General features: G+C 44.5%; 1 long non-coding RNA gene across 2 annotated transcripts in view; it reads right to left on the bottom strand.

The window, feature by feature from the left end:
• Positions 1–845: 845 nt before the first annotated feature.
• LOC141087559 (uncharacterized) overlaps positions 846–23,083 on the bottom strand; it is a 122,323-nt gene continuing 100,085 nt past the window's right edge. For both annotated transcript variants that reach the window (XR_012231691.1, XR_012231690.1), the window contains exons 2-3: positions 2,310–2,360; positions 846–897 (exon numbers count right to left, since the gene is read on the bottom strand). This is a non-coding gene — a long non-coding RNA (uncharacterized lncRNA). The remainder of the gene's footprint in view (positions 898–2,309; positions 2,361–23,083) is intronic.

Here is a 23,083-nt window from a genome sequence, read left to right as displayed (position 1 = left end):
AAAACAGTTTTGTATGCCTGATCACAGCACCATTGATATGAAATTACTGGTATTGAAAGGTAACTTCACATCTCAGAGAGACAGAAAAGTCTGGGAATACAAGCTCATGAAGACCCTTGACACTCTCAATGCAGGAATGAATGTGTCACATGGATTTATGTCTTTTTACATCAATTAAGAAATTTGCTCCTAAGACCTTGTGGGGGCATCACAACACATTAGCAGACCCCAATCAGAGGACAATAAAACTTTCACTCCTTATCTATGAACTGATCCAATATTTATGTTTATCCCTCTGCCATAATGATAATTCTGCTTCACGTCACTTGTCTCATCTATTGCATTTTTTCTGTGCTGTATTGTGCATAAATATGTGATTCTTCAGATTTTGTATTAGTCTAGCCTGATGAAGAGACCTGAGTAGTCTCGAAAGCTTGCAATGTGTTACCATCTTTTCAGTTAGCCATTAAAAGGTATCAACCACTGAGGACTCTCAATTCTGAACAAGGCTAAGGGATTTAGGTTAATGAGTTTGTTTTGGTGTTGTGCAACCTGTGGAAAGCAAAAACTGCACGTGTTTGGACCAAAACTGCATTGCCTATGTGAACTCTAACTAATGCCTAATTCCTACCAGAGAGTGAAACCATACAGAAACTACAATATGTAATAATAAGTACTTGAGATGTATGTGAATATAATACACTGGAATTAATCAACATCTACAGTATAATCTTCATGAATCATCTGATTCTATATTAAGTCAAGTTCAATAAAACAATATTACACAAAGTAACATATTGAGCTTTCATAGTATTTTATTATATTCATAGAAGCTATTGAGCTTACATTTAAGTAATGCATAGGTTGTGTTTCCACAGGGATATTCTAAGCAGTTACCTGAAAGGAAATAGAAAATAAATGGGATAAACTAAAATCATTCTGCAATATAGGATAACGTTATAAGTAAAAATTTGAATTTCTTTCTCATACATACTGACCAGCACTTTTAACTGCTGGTGGAGAATCATGTTACCAGACCTGTCCATCCTCCAACAGTAAAGGAGCATTAATTTCTTGCATTCGGCAGCATCTGCATGTGATTATAAAGACGTGGGAGCACGGAGCTGGCTGTCAGACACAGCCAGACTCCCCATAGAGAAGGCAGAGATGGTTTATTACTCTCTCTGTCTTCTTAATTGCTGTATACAAATAATATACAGTAAACGTGATATTATACAGTAATGAGAAGACTCAGAAATCATTTATTCATAGTTGCATAGGTTGGGAAAAGATCTATAGTAGATCAATCAAGTTCAGCATTTCTCCACCATTACTGGGTGTAAGTAGGGATCAGGAGTTGCGGAGTGCTAGCACACAAAGTCAGCTCTTCTATGTAGCCAGGAGTTTCAATTCCAATGTAATTGTGGCTAATATACAGCTCCAATTACAGGAGAAATCAGGTAAAAATAAAGGTATTTAAACATTGAAATGCACTCCACATTTTTTTATGACCTTTTGGGGGCACAATATGTGAAAGAAATAAAAAAAAATAGGGGAAAAAATAAAATAGCCAAAGTCATGCCAGATCACTATTATTCTTCCTGACCCCTTAAAAAAAATACAACATATCCACCGTATTAAAATAATTCTTACAGAAAGGGGAGCAATATTTTTAAATATATCTTATCCTTTGTGGTCCTAAAAAAACGTGAAAAACAAATATGTATTTCCTTTCATGTCCCAGTGATATCACCCTGGTGATGAAAGAGAATGACAATTACATAAAAATGAAGTGCCATTAAAAAAAAAAAAAAAAAAAAAAAAAAAAGATACAAACATTTTTGGAATATGCAAATATGAAAAAAAATTACCGTTGTATAAACAAATGTACAAAAACATGAAAATGTGTCTGGTCAGGAACGGGGGGATAAATGGACTGGTCCAAAACTAATTAAAGTGTAATCTTCATTTTACATTTAATTTTATAGATAAATACTGCACAGTAAAATAAGTAACTTTGTAACGTGTCTTAGAAAAATCTACTTCTTTCTCCCCCTAGACTGATCTTTCACTCTGTACACTCTATATCTAGTAAAAACAGAAGTTCACATTACAGAGATAGAAGGTGACAGTTGGTGCTCATAAAGTTCTATGGAGAGGGGATAGACTGGGGTGGGAGGAGCTAAAGGCAGACATAATCATTCTGCTGCAAGTTCTCCTGAAACCAGCTACACTTTTAACATTGTCTGTATTTCAGCAAAAGGAGTTCTGCAGAAGTGAACCTGTTCATATCAGACTATTGATCTTACATTTGAGTGGTGCATGGGTTTTCCTTTCACAGTGATATTCTACGCAGTTACCTGAGAGAAAAAAGAAAATATGTAGGTAAACCTAAAATCATTATGCAATCTCTTGATAAGCAAAAATATTTTTAATTACAGAATATCTCATAACCATTGATACACTCTGACATACTGACATAGTTAATATATCTTGGAGCACAGTCTCTTAAAGGGAATCTGTCACAAGATTTATGCCAAGCAATCTGAGAGCAGCATGATGTAGATGCAAAGACCTTGATTCCAGCGATGTGTCACTTACTCTGCTGCTTGCTGCAGTATTGATAAAATCACAGCTTTACCTGCTGATCTTGCAGTTGCCTGAAATACACTTCCACCATGTTCCCCAGACATTTCATCATGGACATGGTTCTATTATCACATTTTGGACACTTATCTGTTTCTAAAGCAACCCTGAATAAAGAAACTTGATGTTTTACTGAAAACTTGGCGTCCTGTGAGCTGGATCAACCATCACTATCGTGATGTAAAGTAGACTTGAGAAATGTTATTTATTAACTATTTTGTGTGACATAATGCTCTGATTTAAAGATCTAAAAAGTAAAAGTTTGAAAATTTCAAAATTCATATCATCAAAGTTATAAAGTACAATATGTCACTAAAAACAGTCTCAGAATCAGTGGGATCTGTTGAAGCGTTCCAGAGTTATTACCACATAAAGTGACAGAGATCAGAATTGGACCACTCTCTGCTCATTCTTCTCGATCTTTCTGCAGCTTTCGACACTGTTGACCACCATCTCCTACTCTCTAGGCTCTAGTCGCTAGACATTAAGGACACTGCTCTCTCCTGGCTCTCTTCCTATCTTTCTGACCGCTCCTTCAGTGTTTTGTTCACTGGCTCCACGTCATCTCGTCTTCCTCTCACTGTCGGGTTACCTCAGTGCACAGTACTTGGCCCCCTTCCCTTCTCTCTCTACATGACCCCAATTGGACATACCATCAGCAGATTTGGCTTTCAGTACCATTTTTATGCTGATTACACACAACTATACCCATCATCCCCTGACCTTACCCCTGCTGTACTACAGAACGCCAGTGACTGTCTGTCTGGAGTCTCCAACATCATGTCCGCTCTCTATCTGAAACTCAACCTCTCCAAAACTGAACTTCTTCTGCTCCCACCGTCCACTAACCTCTCAAAATATGACATTGCCCTCTCCGTGGGTGGTACCATAATAATACACCGGCAGCAGACACGCTGTCTGGGTATTATGCTTGACACCAATCCCTCCTTCACACCCCATATACAATCTCTTGCCCGTTCTTGCCACTTACAACTAAAGAACATCTCTAGAATCCGCCCTTTTCTCAACATTGAAACAACAAAAATTCTCACTGTCGCCTTGATCCACTCCCACCTGGACTACTGTAACTCTCTATTAATTGGCCTCCCCCTCATTCAACTTTCCCCTCTCCAGACGATCCTTAATGCAGCAGCCAGGTTCATCCACCTGGCTAATCGGTACTCGGACACATCCACTCTTCTCCAGTCCTTACATTGGCTGCCCATTTATTATAGTATCCAATTCAAAGTACTTGTTCTCACCCACAAAGCTCTCCAAAGTGCGACACCCCCTCACATCTCCTCCCTCATTTCTGTCTATCAGCCTAGTTGATCGCTGCACTCTGCAAATGATTTTCAACTAACCTCTGCACCAATCCATACCTCCCACTCTCGACTCCAAGACTTCTCACGCGGTGCGCCAATCCTCTGGAATGCTCTACCCCAAGAAATTAGGACGATCCACCACTTGCACAGTTTTAGGCGCTCCTCAAAACATATTTATTCAGAGCGGCCTATCAAATTCCCTAATCAAAGTCATTTTATGTGTAAGTGTGCATCTGTATGTAAGAAGGTGGACCAGACCGTGGTATGGAACTGAAAGGGCTGCATCCTCTGTTTCCTGGGATAAGCCTGAGGTAGGGGACCTTCCCCTGCTGCAGGAGGGAAGGAGAAAAAAGACAGTTTCCTACTGACAGGAGGGGGCGGAGAGAGCCGAAGGAGAGCACACTGATACAGGGAGAGAGGAAGGAAAAGCGTGCGCTGCAGAAGTTGGCACCAAGTGTAGCACGCAGAGAAGAGGGAGCTATGTTTCCCCCACCCGAGTGTGCTGGCCTTGTGACAGGTCATGCTGCTGCTGTCTGGAATAAAAGCTGTAGTGCTGGAGGGATTAGCCGTGCCTGTAGTGGAGAGCGAAGCGTGCAGAGCCATCTCAGCAGAGCGGAGCTTGTGGAGCCGTGTCAGCAGAGCGGAGTGAGCGCTAGTGCTTGTAGGCCCAGTGTGCGCAGTGACAGACCTGAGCCCCTGAGTGTAGTAGCTGGACTAACCAAGGAGCGAGGCATCGTTCCTGCGGTGACATGTTCTGAGTGTGGACTTGTGACTAAGAGTGGTGAGAGCAGGACCCCCTCTCACCGCCCAGCATCCTGTTGTTTTCCCCGGAGGCTGTTTCTTCATCCTGGATGGAGGCTTGAGAGACTGCATGTGCCACTGTTGACGGTGCCAACATTGGAGAATTAGACCCTACAATAAAGCCTTCTTCAGACTGAAGTTTATTCTGCTTTCATTTATTACCTTAAATACCATGTTACCATTTATTTGCTGCAATTCCCCCCTGTTGCTCCTCCCTGCGAGGAGAGAACATCCCTGTAAATAAACCCTGTTTAACCCTTGCTCTGCCTCCCCGTGCGTGACTGCATCCCGCGTTCCTGCAGGTTATTATAAGTGGTGGAGTCGGCAGGATGCAGTCTCTGAATGCAAGGGTGGCAGACCAAGCGGTTGTAGGAGCTTCAAGGGCCAGTGTACCGCTGGGGACAATATTGAACAATCTGCCTAAGTTCACGGGGAATGATACTATGCTGTGGAGTTGGATTGAACGTGTAAGGGAGGTGTTGAAGATGTATCCCATGACTCCAGTCCTAGAAGCGGAGGTGGCTATGATGGCTTTAGATGGGGAGGCCAGGGATTTTGTCATGTTGCGACCCCCACAGATGAGAGACACCCTGGGAAAAGTATTGAGGAGTAATACTTGAGGAGACGTATGGGGACCCTACGGACGTAGGAGAATTACACATGCGTCTGTTCAGGCATATTCAAAGAGAGGGGAGACCGTGACCCATTTTATGAATGCGCTGCAGGAACTCCATACTGCCATTACTCATAAAGACGGTTGTCAAGAAATTGCCCTACCCGAGAAAAGCAATGGCGAAGATCTGCGCACCCCTCTGAAGGTCCTCCTAATTGGAGGGAACGTCGCCCTTGGAGTGAGTGGTACGGCAGGAAGAGAAGAGCCCCACCTAGAGCAAGACAGTACCACAATGTCAGATGCCGAGGAGAGGTAGAGAAGGTGTCGAACGACTATGGTGAAATGACTGCGCTGTCCCTACGTGTGGAGGCGAGCTTGGTGGAACTCCAACTTGGGTCTGAAGGTTCTGTCTGTGAATCTCAGCCTGAAGGCAAGGAAGGGACGTCCACCCGGGAAGACCACCGAAGTGTTTTGCTACCTTGCTTAGCACAAGTTCCGGAAGAAGGGGAGAAAGTGCCAAGTGCTCCTGTGACACTCGTTCTCGAGGTCCTCGTCGATGGGAAGGAAGAACCACTAATATCGTCCCCTGAGGTGAAGAGTGTTGCAGCTGTCAGCTCACGAGACCCTGACCGGATGGAAGACTTGAAGCAGCTGTGTGAGACAGGGAATGTGGCTGAGAAGCCATGGGAAGTGACGCCCGCAGAGCCCGGCGCAGATGACGAAGGGTCCGGCCTGCATGGTCTTAATCCATCTGATTCTAGTTTTGTCGAGAATGCTCCTGTTAAAGAGAGGGGGAGCTATGGAGACGAATTACCTGTACTAAGCCCCCAGACTGAGGAACCTGAGCAAGGAGTCCCTAAAGTTTCCGATAACAACAAAGAAAAGGATGAACCATCTACTCAAATGTCTGTTAGTAGCAAAGCTAAAAAGAAGAAAAAGAAGACAAAGCCAAGTTCATCCGAAGTATTTTCTTCTGCAGCTGTTGAAGATGAAGATGAGGATTGAAGTATCTTTAACCGGCCTTGCTGGAAGAACATGGCACCAGAGAGGCAGGAGGAATTACGAAAATGGTGGGCAGCTGTAGGCCCTCAAGTGAGCATCCTGAATTATGACAAACTCTCGCCTGTGGAATGGCGAGCTTTAAGAGAGGGGAATGTAAGGAGGTGGACCGGACCATGGGTACCTGCATGCCTGGTCCAGAACTGAAAGGGCTGCATCCTCTGTTTCCAGAGGGAAGCCTGAGGGAGGCGAACCTTCCCCTGCTGCAGGATGGAAGGAGAAGAGAAACGGAGCTTCCTGTTGACAGAAGGGGGCTGAGAGAGCACACTGATACAGGGGGAGAGGAAGGAAAAGCGCGTGCTGCAGGAGAGCTTGGTGCCAAGTAAGTGCAGAGTGCAGAGCAGAGATGAGGGTGCTCTGCTTCCCCCACCCGAGTGTGCTGGCCCTGTGACAGGTCATGCTGCTGCTGTATGGAAGAGAAACTGTGTTTCTGGGGGGATTAGCCATGCCAGTAGTGGAGAGCGTGCGGAGCCGTGTCAGCAGAGTGGAGTGAGCGAAGTTAATCCAGGTGCCGTACACTATGAGACAGTGACTGCTACACCCGTTCTGCCCAAGAGTGACTGCATACTCGAAAGAGCCCTCGGACTGAGGACTGAGACAGACAGACAGTACACGGTGAATGCCCTTTGTGTGAATGTGGACCCCCAAGCCTCCATGACCGGAGGAGACTCCCCTGACAAGTCAGAGACAGACGCTAGTGCTTGCAGGCCTAGTATGCGCAGTGAGTCCCTGAGAGTAGTAGCTGGACTGACCGAGGAGCGCGGCATCATTCCTGCGGTGACACGTTCTGAGTGTGGATTTGTGACTAAGAGTGGTGAGAAGAGGACCCCCTCTCACCGTCCAGCACTCTGTTGTTTTCCCCAGAGGCCGTTTCTTCATCCTGGGCAGAGACTTGAGAGATTGCATGTGCCTCTGTTGACGGTGCCAATGTTGGAGAATTAGACCCTACAATCAAGCCTTCTTCAGACTAATAAGTTTATTGTGCTTTCATTTATTACCTTAAATACTGTATTAACATTTATTTGTTGCTCTTGTTCACTGCTCCCTGCGTGGAGTGAACAACCCTGTAAATAAGCCCTGTTTAACCCTTGCTCTGCCTCCCTGTGAGTGACTGCATCCTGTGTTTCTGCAGGTTATTACATGTAGCTCATTCACTATCTCCATCTATGCCCACTCCCTCAAGATGGCTGGACCATCAATGTAACTACATCATTGTAAATACACACCTGTACTTTGTATCTCCCTCATCTCATTGTAGATTGTAAGCTCTCACGAGGTCGCCTTATTTAGCTTTAATTATTGTATTGTTAACGTTGTTACTTGTGACTGTTGTGTTTGAAACTGTTAAACTATAAAGCGCTGCAGAATATGTTGGTGCTATATAAATAAAGATAATGATTAATTGTCATATTTGGTTTGGTCATCAAGGTGAAAACAGACTTGGTGGTGAAGGGGTTAAATTATGTTTTTAACTGTAGCTAAAATCATTCTGTAAGCCGGTCTTACATGCAGCCACATTAACATGAGCCTGTTGTTTATCTCTTACTGGTGTGACTTGTGGGACACTAAGCGTGTGGTCATCTCCCCTTATACATCAGGGAAAATTCACGAAACTATTTGCGCCAAAAACTGGTATAAATAAGCGTAGGAATATGATTTTTGTGCACCATGTGATTGATGTTTTTACACCAGTTTCACCTTTTTACTGAATATAAATGCGGGCTTAGTGTGAAAGCATATGGTATATGTAATATATGATAAGGGCGCTACATTAACCCCTTAGTGACAGAGCCAGTTTGCAGCTTAATGACCAGGCCAATTTTTACAATTCTGACCACTGTCACTTCATGAGGTTATAACTCTGGAACACATTAACGGATCCTGCTCATTCTGAGTTTTTTTTTTCGTGGCATATTGTACTTCATGTTAGTGGTAAAATTTCTTCGATAAGTCTTGTGTTTATGTATGAAAAAAATGGAAATATGGTGAAAACTTTGAAAATTTTGCAATTTTAAAACTTTAAATTTTTATGCCCTTAAATCAGAGAGATGTGTCACACAAATTTCTTAATAAATAACATTTCCCACATGTCTACTTTACATCAGCACAATTTTGGAAGCAAATTTTTTTTTTGTTAGGAAGTTATAAGGGTTAAAAGTTGACCAGCGATTTCTCATTTTTACAACAAAATTTACAAAACCATTTTTTTAGGGACCACATCATATTTAAAGTCATTTTGAGGGGTGTACATGACAGAAAATACCCAAAAGTGGCACCATTCTAAAAACGAGAACCCTCAAGGTGCTCAAAACCACATTCAAGAAGTTTATTAACTCTTTAAGTGCTTCACAGGAACTAAAGCAATGTGGAAGGAAAAAATTAGCATTTAACTTTTTTTTGCAAAAAATTAACTTCAGAACCATTTTTTTTATTTTCACAAGTGTTAAAAGAGAAAATCAACCACAAAGTTTGTTGTACAATTTCTCCTGAATACGCCGATACCCCATATGTGGGGGTAAACCACTTTTTCAGCACACGGCAGAGCTCGCAAGGGATGGAGCGCCGATTGACTTCTTCAACGCAAAATTGGCTGGAATTGAGATCGGATGCCATGTTGCGTTCGGAGAGCCCTTAATGTGCCTAAACAGTGGAAAACTCCAACAAGTGACCCCATTTTGGAAACTAGACCCATTAAGGAACTTATCTAGATGTGTGGTGAGCACTTTGAACCTTCAAGTGCTTCACAGAAGTTTATAACGGAGAACCGTGAAAATAAGAAATCCATTTTTTTCCACAAAAATTATCTTTTCGCCCCCAAATTTTTATTTTTACAAGGGTAACAGGAGAAATCATACCCCCACAGTTATTGTGCAATTTGTCTTGAGTACGCTTATACCCCATATGTGGGGGGAACCACTGTTTGGGCGCATGGGAGAGCTTGGAAGGAAAGGAGTGCCATTTTGGAATGCAGACTTTGATGGAATGGTCTGCGGGCATCATGTTGCGTTTGCAGAGCCCCTGATGGGCCTAAACAGTGGAAACCCCCAACAAGTGACCCCATTTTGGAAACTAGACCCTTTAAGGAACTTATCTAAATGTGTGGTGAGCACTTTGAACCTCCAAGTTCTTCACAGAAGTTTATAACGTAGAGCCGTGAAAATAAAAAATCCATTTTTTTTCCACAAAAATGATCTTTTCGCCCCCAAATTTTTATTTTTACCAGGGTAGCAGGAGAAATCATACCCCCACAGTTGTTGTGCGATTTGTCCTGAGTACGCCGATACCCCATATGTGGGGGGAACCACTGTTTGGGCGCATGGGAGAGCTCGGAAGGGAAGGAGTGCCATTTTGGAATGCAGACTTTGATGGAATGGTCTGCGGGTATCATGTTGCATTTGCAGAGCCACTGATGAGCCTAAACAGTGGAAACCCCCCACAAGTGACCCCATTTTGGAAATTAAACCCCCTAAGGAACTTATCTAGATGTGTGGTGAGCACTTTGAACCCCCAAGCGCTTCACAGAAGTTTATAAATGCAGAGCCGTGAAAATAAAAAGTCTTTTTTATTTCCACAAAAGTGATTTTTTTAGACCCCAATTTTTAGACCCCCAAGGTTGGTAAATAGTGGAAACCCCTCAATTCTTGCTCCAACCCTAACCCCAACACACCCCTAACCCAAATCCTAACCCTAATCCTAACCCTAATCCCTAATCCTAATTCTAACCCTAATCCTAGTTCACCCTATCTCTAATTCTAACCCTAGCCCTAACCCGAGCCCTAACCCTAGCCCTAAACCTAATCCTAGCCCTAACCCTAGCCCAAACCTAACCCTAGCCCTAACCCTAGCCCAACCCTAACCCTAACCCTAGCCCAACCCTAACCCTAGCCCAACCCTAACCCTAGCCCAACCCTAACCCTAAACCTAGCCCTAACCCTAGCCCAACCCTAACCCTAACCCTAATGGAAAACTGAAAAAAAAAATATTTTCTTTATTTTATTATGTTTGCCTATATATGGGGGTGATAAACGGGGGGTTATGTACTATTTTTTTTTATTTTGATCACTATGATCGTTTATCATAGTGATCAAAATAATGAATGGAATCTGCCAGCCAGCCATTTTCAAGATGGCGGCGCCCATCGGAGGACACTGGCGGGACGTGGGACTACCGGGAGGGGACGGAGGACCACAGAGAGGTACCAAGGGGGGGATCGGGGACCCTATTTCTCTCTCCTCTGATGTGCGATCACATCAGAGGAAAGAGAAATTTAATCCATAATTGCGGCTTTGTTTTTTTTGCGGTCGCCGTTATAGGGTTAATAACGGCGATCGCAAAAGCGGGGTCGGTAAAAACTGACCGATTCATGTTCTCTGGAGTCTCGGCTACCCCTGGCAGCCGAGACCCCGGAGAAAATCCGACACTGGGGGGCGCTATGTACTTTCTCCACAGCGCCATGAATTAACGGCGCTGTGGTTTTAGTACCCTTAACTACCGCCGTTAAAAGGCATATCGGCGGTCGTTAAGGGGTTAGTAAAGACATCTGACCAAGAAGAAAGGAAAAAAAGCAATACATGAATAATGTAATATATATATTACATTATTCATGTATTGCTTTTTTTCCTTTCTTTCTTTCTTTGTTTTTGGTCAGATGTCTTTACTAATGTAATATATATATATATATATATATATATATATATATATATATTTTTAGTAGGATCAAAACTTCATAAAACAATTACAATCAGAAAAAAACCCTAATACTGACACCCAGATTGGTTAGATTTATATATGGATATTTGTAAGATATAAATGCCAGACTTATAACCACCAAGAAAATGGAGAGGAATATAAACCTTTCAAAATATGAGTGTATATAGCAATTTATATAAAGACGTAGATCATAGCCAATGACCTCACTTCACCTTTCTGACATCAGCGTGAGCACCGTGGGAAATTTTCATGCAACCATGCAGCCTGCCATCTAAATGTAGCAGAGTTAGATTTGTTGTGTGACAAATGGATTATCATCTTTTCTGCGGAAAGCTGAGGAATATTGTTGTTTGTTTTTTTAACTCTTTCAGATGACAAGGGCGTTGAGGGAAAGGGCGAGGTTGTAAGTATGGTTTCATTAAGATTATTAAAGGAGTCTGTGTCTTTCTTTCAATTAAAAGACTTTTTTCTGGGTGCCTGTGTTTTTATATGCTATGACTATGGGGTTAGTAATGATGGTGGCGTCTTATTGACACTTCTCTCTTACTAACCTCAGAGCTTGATGTCACCTAACAATACAAAGGTGACATCAACCCCTCCAACTATTACCCCACTTGCCACCACTACAGGGCAAGTGGGAGTAGCAAGACTAAGTGCCAGAATTGGCACATCTTATAGATGCGCCTTTTCTGGGGCGGCTGAGGATGCTAGGTGTGAAAAATCGGATTGTACTCGCATGACACTTGCATGACATTCGCATGACACTTGCAATACACTCTCGGCAGTGAGACTTGGAAATATTTTTCATATGTTTAATGTGACTCAGGCCTTACTGTTCCCTATGCACTACCATTACCAGGTCTGGGGTCAATTGCACAACATCTAGCTTTAGGACCTGAATAGTAGAAAGACACAGGCAAAGAACTGACATCTTAAAAGTTGAGCAAAGGCAGTAGAGGCTACACGTATTTAGGAAATTTGAGTATGTTTTAGATGAAAATGACTTTTCTATTGTGTAAAGCAATCATGTAATAATCTCAGTGGAATAACGTTATTTCAATAGCTGTAAGAAGCAAAGTATAAAAAGAGAATATGGATCTAGAATACTTCTTAATATTCAAGGCATGGCATGTTCTTGTCTTTGCAGTTTTAAGCTCAAGAAACAAAGTTATCATTTCATTGCACTGTTGATCTTACACTGAGGTTTAGCCACCTGTTTCTTTAATTCCATGACTGGAGTGAAATCTCTGTGGAAATTGACTGCAAATTTTGATTGAAAAAAAGAAAAGAAAAGAACAAAAAAAACTTTAAATCCTGAATATTAGATGGGATAAACAGCTCCCCCTGCTGGACTCACGTTGGAAATTACAGCATTGTATTTTTCCCCATAATCATAATTGTTTAGCTTTTGTCACTTATGAAAGAACTGAACAGTGAGAAAGAAAACCATTAATGCTTAGAAACCTCTCTCAGACAAAAGAATGAATGCTACGAGCTAAGAACCTGTACTCTTCTCATAGTGTCTTTTTGAAAATGTGATTTTCACAGTCAGGTTATACCAATATTATTTCTTATAGCTGGGTTTAGAATTAGTGGCATTCACTTGTTGCTTTCTGCTCCAATTGCCGTCTCCTATTGCTGGGGAAAAAGCTAATATGGCTGAAATAAAATCTGTACCAATACAATAGAGCAAGAATAGTCATGACTTCATGTTTAATTGACTTGAAATAACCATGTGGCATATAAAAGAATGGAATCTTTATGTTGCAGAGATGATATTAGCCCCCTGAAAATCCAAAGCAGAAAAGCAGGAGCAAAAATAACCATTAGGTTTCACACTCATCCGCATAAATAAAGTCCATTTACAGCATTCTATGCTACAGATTGGTAATGTATCCGTCAAAAATTGGATGGTCCATGCCGTATGTTTTTTTTTTCTTGTACTCATTGACTTGCATTCGCGAGTCTAGTCTGATATACGTCTCCATTTTTTCTAATCCAGAACCCAACGGAGAAAAAAAAATCGCAGATGGGCACAAAATCAGTAAATAACATTAGTCAGAATGCAGTCTGATTTTTTATCGGATTGCACTCGTCCAATTTATACACATACTGTATGAGTATAAAGAGGGGGCAGGAATAGGCGCAGCTTATATGTAAGCCCCACATGACTGCACTGGGGACATGAAGGGGTTTTTATTTTGTATTAAAATCCGGTGGGAAGGATGGGATTGGTGGTTCAGGGATAGGGGAGGAGAGTTGGGGGTGGGGCGTTATATGGGGTCAGGAATAGTGAGGGAACCCCTCACTTCGGCCAGAAGGACAGCAGGAGAAGATGGACAGAGACAGCAGCAGTCCTTATCATGGCGTCAGTGAACTTGCTGCTTGAGAGGCTGCGGGACGTCGCCCGTTCCAGGAGGGGAGCATGGCTGGAGGAGCAGCTCTCCTCCCTGCTAGGTGATGCTGGGACCAGGGAGAGCACGGGCAGGAAGAGGACCAGGCCCCCGGAGAGGATCTCGCCGGAGGTAGTGACGTGCAGCCGGTGCAGGCCAAGGAGCCCCTCCGGGGACCCTGCGGAGGCTGATGACAGGAATCCACCGAGCCGGCTGGCGGGTGGAGGTAGGTGGAAGCGAGGGCCGCACCGGAAGTGCGGCCTGCAACTTCGAGGAGTGCGGAACCTGGGGCCTGTGGCGCAGCATGGAGGCAGGTCTACCGTGAGAGAGCGGGGGTATCGGCGGTGCAGGCGCGCAGGCCAGGGGAGACGGCCGGCACCGCTATGAACGTGGCCCCTGGGAGCGCCACCGCAGCAGAGTCATCTGGAGTGGACCGGGCTATTCTGCCTGGGTCTGGTGGGCAAGTGCGGTCGAGATCAAGGAGGAAGTCGTTGGTGAGGGGTGCTGCAGGAGCTCCGCCCCCTAGTGATGAGGAGGCCAGGGGCGTTGGCCAGCGGAGCGGCACTGAAGATTCGGAGGACGACAGCGAACAGCAGCAGGATTCGGGACATCCGGCTGGTGGGGACACAGCACCCGCTCAGCCATGTGAGTATGAGTCCATGTCTTGTTTGTCGCCCACAGGGGCAATAGCACATGGGTCGGGGTAAGTCAGAGGTCAGGGTTGGATGGAAGGGGGATAGGGGGAGTAATCGGGGCGGAGACGCCAGGCTTGCGGGAGATGTTGTGTAGTTTGCCCCAAGTTTTAAAAAGAATGGGGGGCCGCGAGTGAGACTGGTCACCAGTGGGGGCTTGGCTCACGGGTGTGGGGGTCTGTCCACCTTCAGTCGGGGAGTCATTGAAGTCAGTTGGAGAGATCGGGCCTATAGGAGGGGTATCGGTATCTGTTCAGACTGAAAAGGATAAGGGAGATTCGGTAAAATTGGACGACAGGGCAAAAGGGGAAGTGTACGTGTGCTTTGAAGGACCTTTGGGGGCGCATTTAAAAAAGGAGGTGAAGGAGAAGATCTGGCAGGATGAGTACATGGACATTTTCTCTCTTCTCCCCCTGGAAAAGTTTAATTTGGATAGGGGGAAGAAAGACGATAGTAAGAAAGAGGAGGAGGAAAAACGGAGGTGGCGGCTTATTCCGCAGATATTTGTGAACTGGTTACAAGCATTTGAGATATTGGCAAGTGTGATAGGGGAAAAGGCTCCCGAAAACTGTTCGGGTCTGTTTTGTTACCTCGATGCGATTGGCGAGGCGCATCGTACTTATGGGGGGCAGGCGTGGCTGTGCTATGATGAACAGTTTAGGCAGAGGACAGCGGTGAGGCCGGACATTAGGTGGGATCAAAAGGACATTGGGCTCTGGTTGAAAGTGATGGCGCCAGTCAGGTACGAGCAGTCCTTTCACGGGAGCGGAGGTAGTGGCAATCAGCAGGGGGGGCTCGGAAGCAGTGGTCAGGGTGCGCAAGGAGGAAAAGAAAAATCAGGAACGTGCTGGCAATTCAATGAGGGGCAGTGCAAATATGGCAACACCTGTAAATTCAAACACGTGTGCTCCCATTGCAACGGTGGCTTACACGGGGCCTTAAAATGTTTTAGGAAAGCAAGGGGTAAGCCAGCAGTGGGTGCCGGTCAATGGAGAGACGCCGGTGAGGCTTCAAAGGATGGCCCCCTTTCTAAGTAGATACCCGGATCAAGATAAGGCCAGGGTGATCAGGACGGGTTTCGCAGAGGGTTTTAGGATACTCCCTCCCAACCACGTAGTACCTCAGAAGTGGTTAGTGCAAAATTATGAAAAGAAGTTGAGTTGGGTAGGATGGCGGGGCCGTTTGCATCGTTACCAGTTGAAGGGGTGATTGTTTCCCCGTTGGGGGTGGTGCCAAAGAAAGAGCCTAATAAATTTAGGTTAATACAGCATCTATCTTACACAAATGAGTTGTCGGTCAACGATGGTATTGCTCAGGAGTTGTGTTCGGTAGTATACACATCTTTTGACACGGCAGTACAATGGGTTCACAAATATGGCATGGGGGTTTTGTTGGCAAAAACCGACATCGAGTCGGCCTTTAGATTGCTACTGGTGCACCCGGATAGCATTCCATTGTTGAGATATTTTTGGAAAGGGGTGTATTTCTTGGATAGGTGTTTGCCGATGGGTTGCGCAATCTCGTGTTCTTGTTTTAAATGTTCAGTTCCTTTTTGGAATGGGTGGTTAGGGATGTTTCCGGTGTTCCATCTGTCATTCATTACTTGGATGATTTTTTGTTTATAGGGCCACCGGAGTCGGTTTTATGTAGGAATACCTTGGCCGCCATGGAATGGGTGGCAGAGACTTTTGGGGTGCCATTGGCAAGGGAAAAGACCGAAGGCCCCTGTACAGTTTTGAGTTTTCTGGGCATACTGATTGATTCGGAAAGAATGGAGTGTCGGCTACCAGAGGATAAACTGTCCTTTTTGAAGCAGGAGGTTCTCATGGTTAGGAGATTAAGGAAGGTGACATTGAAAGAGTTGAAGTCGTTGCTAGTCCGATTGAATTTCCCATGCAGGATAATGCCCATGGGCCGAATTTTTTGCCGTAGGTTGTCCGGCGCAATGGCTGGGGTGCGATTGGGGCATCATTTCATTCGGGTGACTAGGGAACACAGGGAGGATCTGGCGGTGTGGCAGCGTTTTTTAGAAAATTACAATGGTAGATCATTGATTCAACAGGAATTTTTGAATAATTTTGATTGTGAGATTTACACGGACGCAGCAGGCAGGGTCGGATATGGGGCCTATTGTAGGGGTTGGTGAAATGTTTGCAAGTGGCCCGATCTGTGGCATCAGAGAGGCTTGACAAAAAAATTTGGTTTTACTGGAATTGTTCCCCATTGTGGTGGCAGTATGGATTTGGGGCGAGATGTTTGAGAAGAGGAGAGTTAGGTTTCATTGTGATAACATGAGCGTGGTGTCGGTGATCAACACTTTGTCCACTTCTCCCCCGGTGATTAAGCTGGTGAGGGAATTGGTGGTTCGGTGCCTGGAATTGAACGCTTGGATTACTGCGGTGCATGTGCCGGGCGTGCAAAATTCTGTAGCGGATGCTTTGTCTCATTTACAGTGGGAGCACTTCCGGGAACTGGCACCAGACGTGGAGGCCTCAGGAGCGGAATGCCCTTTGCATTTGTGGCAGATTATTACGGACGGGCAGGAACGTTGATGCGGGAGTCAGTTACGAGACAAACTTGGGCGTCATACGAAGCAACATGGAACATATGGCAGGCTTGGGTGTCCCATTGGGGAGCATTGGAGTCCGAAGAACACAGGACATCAGCGGTGTTGTTTCTGGTTGGCAGGGCGGCTGAAACGGGCTGGTCAGTTACGAAGGTTAATGAATTCATCGCTGACCTAGCTTTTGGTTTTAAGCTGGAAGGTTCGGTCGATGTCACAAAGAATTTCCTGGCTAGACAAGCGTTAAAAGGTTTCCGGAAAGGGACCCAGAGTTTTGACAGGCGTCGACCTATTTCATTTAGCATGCTAGAAATGTTGGGGAGAGTTCTGGAAAGGATTTGTACTTCTCCGTTTGAGGTGGCATTGTTCAAATTGGCTTTTTCTTTAGCTTTTTTTGGGCTATGCGGATAGGTGAAATAGTGTCGCGTAGTAGAGACAGGGCTGGAGGTTTGCTGGCGGAGGATTGTGAATTCTGGAATGGGGGGATTGTTTTTTGGATTCGGCGTTCAAAAACTGATCAGTTTGGAAGGGGTAAGCGAGTGGTATTGGGGAGAGTGGAAGGGGCTGTGATGTGCCCGGAAAAGTGTTTGGAGTCATATTGATGCTTGTGGTCGGGTCGAGTGGGCCCCTTACTGTGCCACGAGGGCGGTGCGTTTTTGTCTCATTTCCAGTTTATTGTGGTTCTTAAGAAAAGTTTGAGGGAGTTGGGTGTCCCTCCTGGTTCATACGGGTCACATTCTTTTAGGATTGGTGCGGCCTCTGAAGCAGATAGTCGTGGTTTGGGGGTGGAAGAGATCATGCGTATCGGCCACTGGAATTCCGATTGATACTTGACATATGTGCGGCATTGATGGGTGCTGGGGTGAATGGTTTGGGGGTGATTATCAATTGCTGTTTTGATATGTATTTCAGGTCGGGATCTGTACTTGGCCTGGATTTTCGGACACTCGTTTGTGTATTGGGGGGCGCTTCGGGCGGATGTGAGGCCGGATGGTAGGCAATTGGGTTTTCGGAGGGATCGAGTTGTCATTCGATGGTTGGGACTTCGAGGGATGGTCTGGAGCAGGGCTTTGTCAGAATTTTCTAGATTTGCTCGTTTGGACAAGGCTCCTGACATTTTGGTTGTACATCTGGGAGGAAATGATTTGGGTGTCAAACCTGTCAGGGAGTTGATTAGGGACATTCGCTTTGACTTTTTGAGGTTGTGGGCATTGTTTGCTGACGGTTTAGTCTGATATTGTTCCCAGAAAGAAGTGGAGGGCGGCCCGATCGTTAAAAGGGATTAACAGGGCCAGGGTGAAGTTGAATCGGGCAGTATCCAATTTTGTTTCCAGAAATGGGAGTATCTGCGTACGGCATTTTGAATTGGAATTGGGGGTTGGTAATTTTTGGAGGGACGACGGGTTTCATTTGAACGAGATAGGAATTGATTTATGGGCATTGGCGATAAAAGGTGGAATCAAAAGAGCACTGGTGGTGTTGGGGCACTCACGAGCCTGAGGTGGTCAGGGCTGTGCGTGGTTGGCGGGGTTCTTGGAGTTGATGCTGAATCAGCGAAAAGGAATTGGAAGTTAAAATTCTGGACAGTTAAAAATTGTTTCGGTGGATCTGGCTTTTGGTTACGGCTCTGGACGGGGTTTTACCCGGGAGCTTTTGGAGGTTGGACTTCCCGGAATGGGATGTTTGGTGCCCTCGAGCTGGTGGTTTACGGCTGAGGGTAACATGGAGTTTTAAGTTCTTGTGTTTTTGCCAAATATTTAGCCAGAATTTTTGGGGCTCCAAGAACCCTCCCCTCATGTCATATAAGATTGTGTATTTAATTCTTATTGTAAATGTTTATGTTATTTGTTAATAAACTGGTCGCTGTGGCCAAAATAATCCAAAGAAGATAATGTGTAGTGTCTTTATTCTAATAGGGTGGTCCTAGTATGGGAAGTGTGTATTGGGGGTACAGGATGAGGGAAAAACCCCAGATTGGCCATACGCGGTCAAGACGGGGCAGGAATAGGCGCAGCTCATATGTAAGCCCCACATGACTGCGCTGGGGACATGAAGGGGTTTTTATTTTGTTTTAAAATCCGGTGGGAAGGATGGGATTGGTGGTTCAGGGATAGGGGAGGAGTGTTGGGGGTGGGGCGTTATATAGGGTCAGGAATAGAGCGGGAACCCCTCACTTCGGCTGGAAGGACAGCAGGAGAAGACCCACCCTCCCCCTTTTTTAATCACATGGGGTTGGTTGAGGGTGAGCTGGGAGCATGGTGCAGGCATATTAGCGGTGGTACAAATGGAGGTTGCTTCGTCACAGTGGCAGAGTTGGAGGGGGGTGGGGTTCTTGGAGTTGACGCTGAATCAGCGAAAAGAAATTGGAAGTTAAAATTCTAGACAGTTAAAAATTGTTTTGGTGGATCTAGCTTTTGGTTACGGCTCTGGACGGGGTTTTACCCGGGAGCTTTTGGTGGTTGGACTTCCCGGAATGGGATGTTTGGTGCCCTCGAGCTGGTGATTTACGGCTGAAGGTAACGTGGAGTTTTAAGTTGTTGTGTTTTTGCCAAATATTTAGCCAGAATTTTTTGGGCTCCAAGAACCCTCCCCTCATGTCATATAAGATTGTGTATTTAATACTTATTGTAAATGTCTATGTTATTTGTTAATAAACTGGCCGCTGTGGCCAAAATAATCCAAAGAAGATAATGTGTAGTGTTTTTATTCTAATAGGGTGGTCCTAGTATGGGAAGTGTGTATTGGGGGTACAGGATGAGGGAAAACCCCCAGATTGGCCATACGCGGTCAAGTTATTCTCTTTATTTTGGTACAAAAATATTAAAAGCTAATGGGTCCAATTAAAAAAAAGCTTATATGCCAAAATTCTGGCAAATCTTGAGTCGTGCCTAAATTTTATGACATTTGGAGTCTTTAAATCAGTTTCACCAAGCTCCGCCAAAACAGGCAGAACCAGGGATGGACAAGGGTTTGGCAATCACCAATTGTAAATTTTTTGACGAGCGGAGGTGCACCGCTCACTACGCCACAAATCTTACTTCAGGAAGGGCAGAAATAGGATTTCTGGGGAGGCGCACACAGAGGCTGCCCATCTGATGTACACCTCTTCATCAATAATCAATCATGAGCGTTTGACTTCAGCATGCCCCATCATCAAAATCAGTCTTGATGAAACGGGCCCAATATGTGTGGACTTATGTCTTGACGGTTTTGCTTCATCTTGCGCTTCCATTGTCCTCCTAATTGCCAGGGCGAGAAATTACTAAATCAGAATGCAGGATAGTCAGGAAGATTAAACCCTTCACGAGTGATGGATGACATATAGGTACGTCATTGGTTGTGTCCCTGCCTTTGATGCGAACTCCCGCTCTGGTGCTGAGCCGCATCTTTCTCTGCATATGACAGCTGATCTGATCAGCTTTCATTTGCCTATATTAGCTGCAATCCACCGATGACTGTTAACTTAAATGCCACTGTCAATCTCTGACAGCAGCATTTAACAAGCACCGGCCAGAAGCTTCATCACAAGACCCTCCCATCGGTGCCCCTGTCATGTGATCGCAGGGTGCAGATCGGCTGTCATGACAGTTGGAGATCTGCAGAAGACACCCATGTCTATCATTGTTAATCTTCGACATACGCCTGCCCATAACCGCCATACATAGTGATAATTATCTCTGCTATACACAGCAGGGCTGAAGCACTACTATGTGGAGCACAGCCAATCAGATGATCACAGATTCAAGTCTCCTAAAGAGACTATTGAAGCCAGTAAAAAAAAAAGGTTTTTAAAACAATAAAAACCCACAAAAGTTCAAATAACCTCCTTTTGCCCAATTCAAAATAAAACAATAAAAAATGCACATATTTGATATTGTTGCATTCAGAAATGACCGATGTATCAAAATATAAATCAGTATAAAGCAGGTAAGTGGATGCAGTATAGCAAAGGCGCAGAGCAAGGGTTAACAGGCGTGCGGTTTAATAATGAACTCCTCGCAGTGAGATAACAGAAAGGGGGAAGCAATATATATGTGGCTCAACACACCAGTCTCTCTATAAACTTTATCTTATCGTGACTCTGTTGTCTTTTAGTCGTCTGTAGTCCAATAGATGATGTACTGCCGGCTGGGGCCGACACACTGTCTTCAAGCTTTCCTGCCCAAAACACGATCATGCTTCTGGCAGCAGCGGGCGGTCACCGGTTTTGCCCGCTGAGGACTTACTCCATTGAACGGCAGAGTCGAATTGTAATGCTCTGCACAAGTCTCTCCTCGGCGTGTGTTCCCCTGCGCAACAGCCAACAACTGGATGCACACACCACGATATCTCACTTGACGCTCATCCCTCGGTACACCCGCCGGTGCCTGAACAACTGCACGGCGCTGCTTTACCTGATGCCTGTCTCTCTGTGCGCCCAACATTACCCGGGAGTCCTCAATGACCCCGTCCTGGGTTTCTGCTCTGCGTTTCAAATCACTCCGCAGTGCGCAGCCGATCCCTGCCCTCCCTCTCCTTCGGCGGGGACTTTCTGCCCTTTCCTGTGCTAAACCCTGTCATCTCCTCTTGCTTACCATGCCCCCTCCTTTCAGGTCATGAGTTCTTTCCGTCTCCTGTTTCTTTCCCTCCTGCAACACTGGACACAGCCTGAGCAGTTCCGGACCTGGCATTCTCAGAGGTACCCACAGCCTTGTCCTCTTCCTTACATCAGATTGATAAATGACCGAGAAAAAAAAAATCAAAGCTACAGAATTACGATTTTCTTTTGTCAGCCAAAACATTGCAATAAATTGCAATACAGGGCCATAAAAGTATCGTATCTACACCAAAATAATATCAGCAACAAGTCAGCTCAGAGAGCAAAAAATAAGCCCTCACGCAGCAGATGCCGAAAAATGCAGACATTGTATCGGAAATGGCAACAAAAGCAAATTTTTTTTTTACTTCTTAAATAAAGGACCTATACATGTTTGATATCTGTGGACTCGTAATGACCTGGAGAATTATATTGTCAGGTCAGTTGTAGCATTTAGTGAATATGGTTACTAAAAAAAAACAATTGTGCAATTGCACTTTTTTGCAATTTCATTGCACTTGGAATTTTTTTCCTGCCTTCCAGTACACTATATGGTGCAATTATTGATGTCATTCAAAAGTACAATTTGTCCCGCAAAAAACAAGCCCTCATACAGCCATTTTGACAGAAAAATAAAAAAGTTATGGCTCTAGCAAGAAAGGGAGGAAAAAACGAAAAAGGGAAAATCACTCGGGAATGAAAGGGTTAAAGGGACAGTGAAAAGTCAAAGCAAATTAGGGATTTAAGGGTTAATCCAGAAGAACAGACATGCAGTCAGAGTAAAACAGTAAAGTGTCCAAAATCAAGCACTGTTAAAAAAAATTAGGCAAGGGTTTAAAAAAATTGCTGCAAAATAGAAGAGTTAACAGTTTATTCATAGCAACAAAATGCTAAGTGAATGAATGAAAGAGAAATCTAAATCTATCAATATTTGGTGATCGCCCATTGCCTTCAAAGCAGTAATTCTTTTCAGCCACTTGGGCACAATTTTTAAAGTAACTCAGAAAGGAGGTTGTTCTAAACATCTTGGAGAACTGACCCCAGATATTCTGTGGTTGTTGCTTATACAAATCCTTCTGGCTCATCATGTAACCACAGACAGACTAGACAATGTGAGATCAGGGCTCTGTGGGGGCTGGATTGCACCTTCATGGCTCCATGTTCTCCTTTCCGCTGAAAATAATTCTCAATGACATTGGCTGGATGTCTGTATTTTTCTGGGTTTACCGCAACAGAGAGGAGCCAGAAGACTGCAGTGTCTGATTTCTGCTACTCCTGCAAAGATTAGAAGCACTTCACCTTCATATTAAACAGTGTTAGTTTATTTTGGCAGTGCAGAGGTTAATCTGCTCAGTTGACTGATTTTGGAAGCTTTCTTGTATAAAGGCTCTCAGCTGTTCACTGTTAGCCACTCTCATCTCCCTCATAATGTGGGTCCTGGCCAGTACTCCTTCTCAGAGCTAGTTTTTGCTGCATAGCTGAAGATTGTTGTAGGTTGTTATTGGAGAACGTCTTTGGTGGACTTATCTGTGACTGTTGCTAGGTTTTGAGTGTGTGATAATTATTTTTCTTCTCCTACTTTGGTTAACCCCACCCTCCACTCCCCAGTGCATTCCTCTGTTATATGTGTGAGTATATTTGTATGTTTGGTATTTTTTATTATCCCTGCTCATCTTACCTTGTTAGTCTGGTTGGTGTATTGTGG

The sequence above is a fragment of the Dendrobates tinctorius genome, unplaced genomic scaffold (assembly GCF_039654945.1).
Source record: "Dendrobates tinctorius isolate UK_male_01 unplaced genomic scaffold, ASM3965494v1 ptg000034l, whole genome shotgun sequence".
In the NCBI taxonomy this organism is placed as follows: domain Eukaryota; kingdom Metazoa; phylum Chordata; class Amphibia; order Anura; family Dendrobatidae; genus Dendrobates; species Dendrobates tinctorius.
This window is presented reverse-complemented; position numbering and strand designations above follow the sequence as displayed.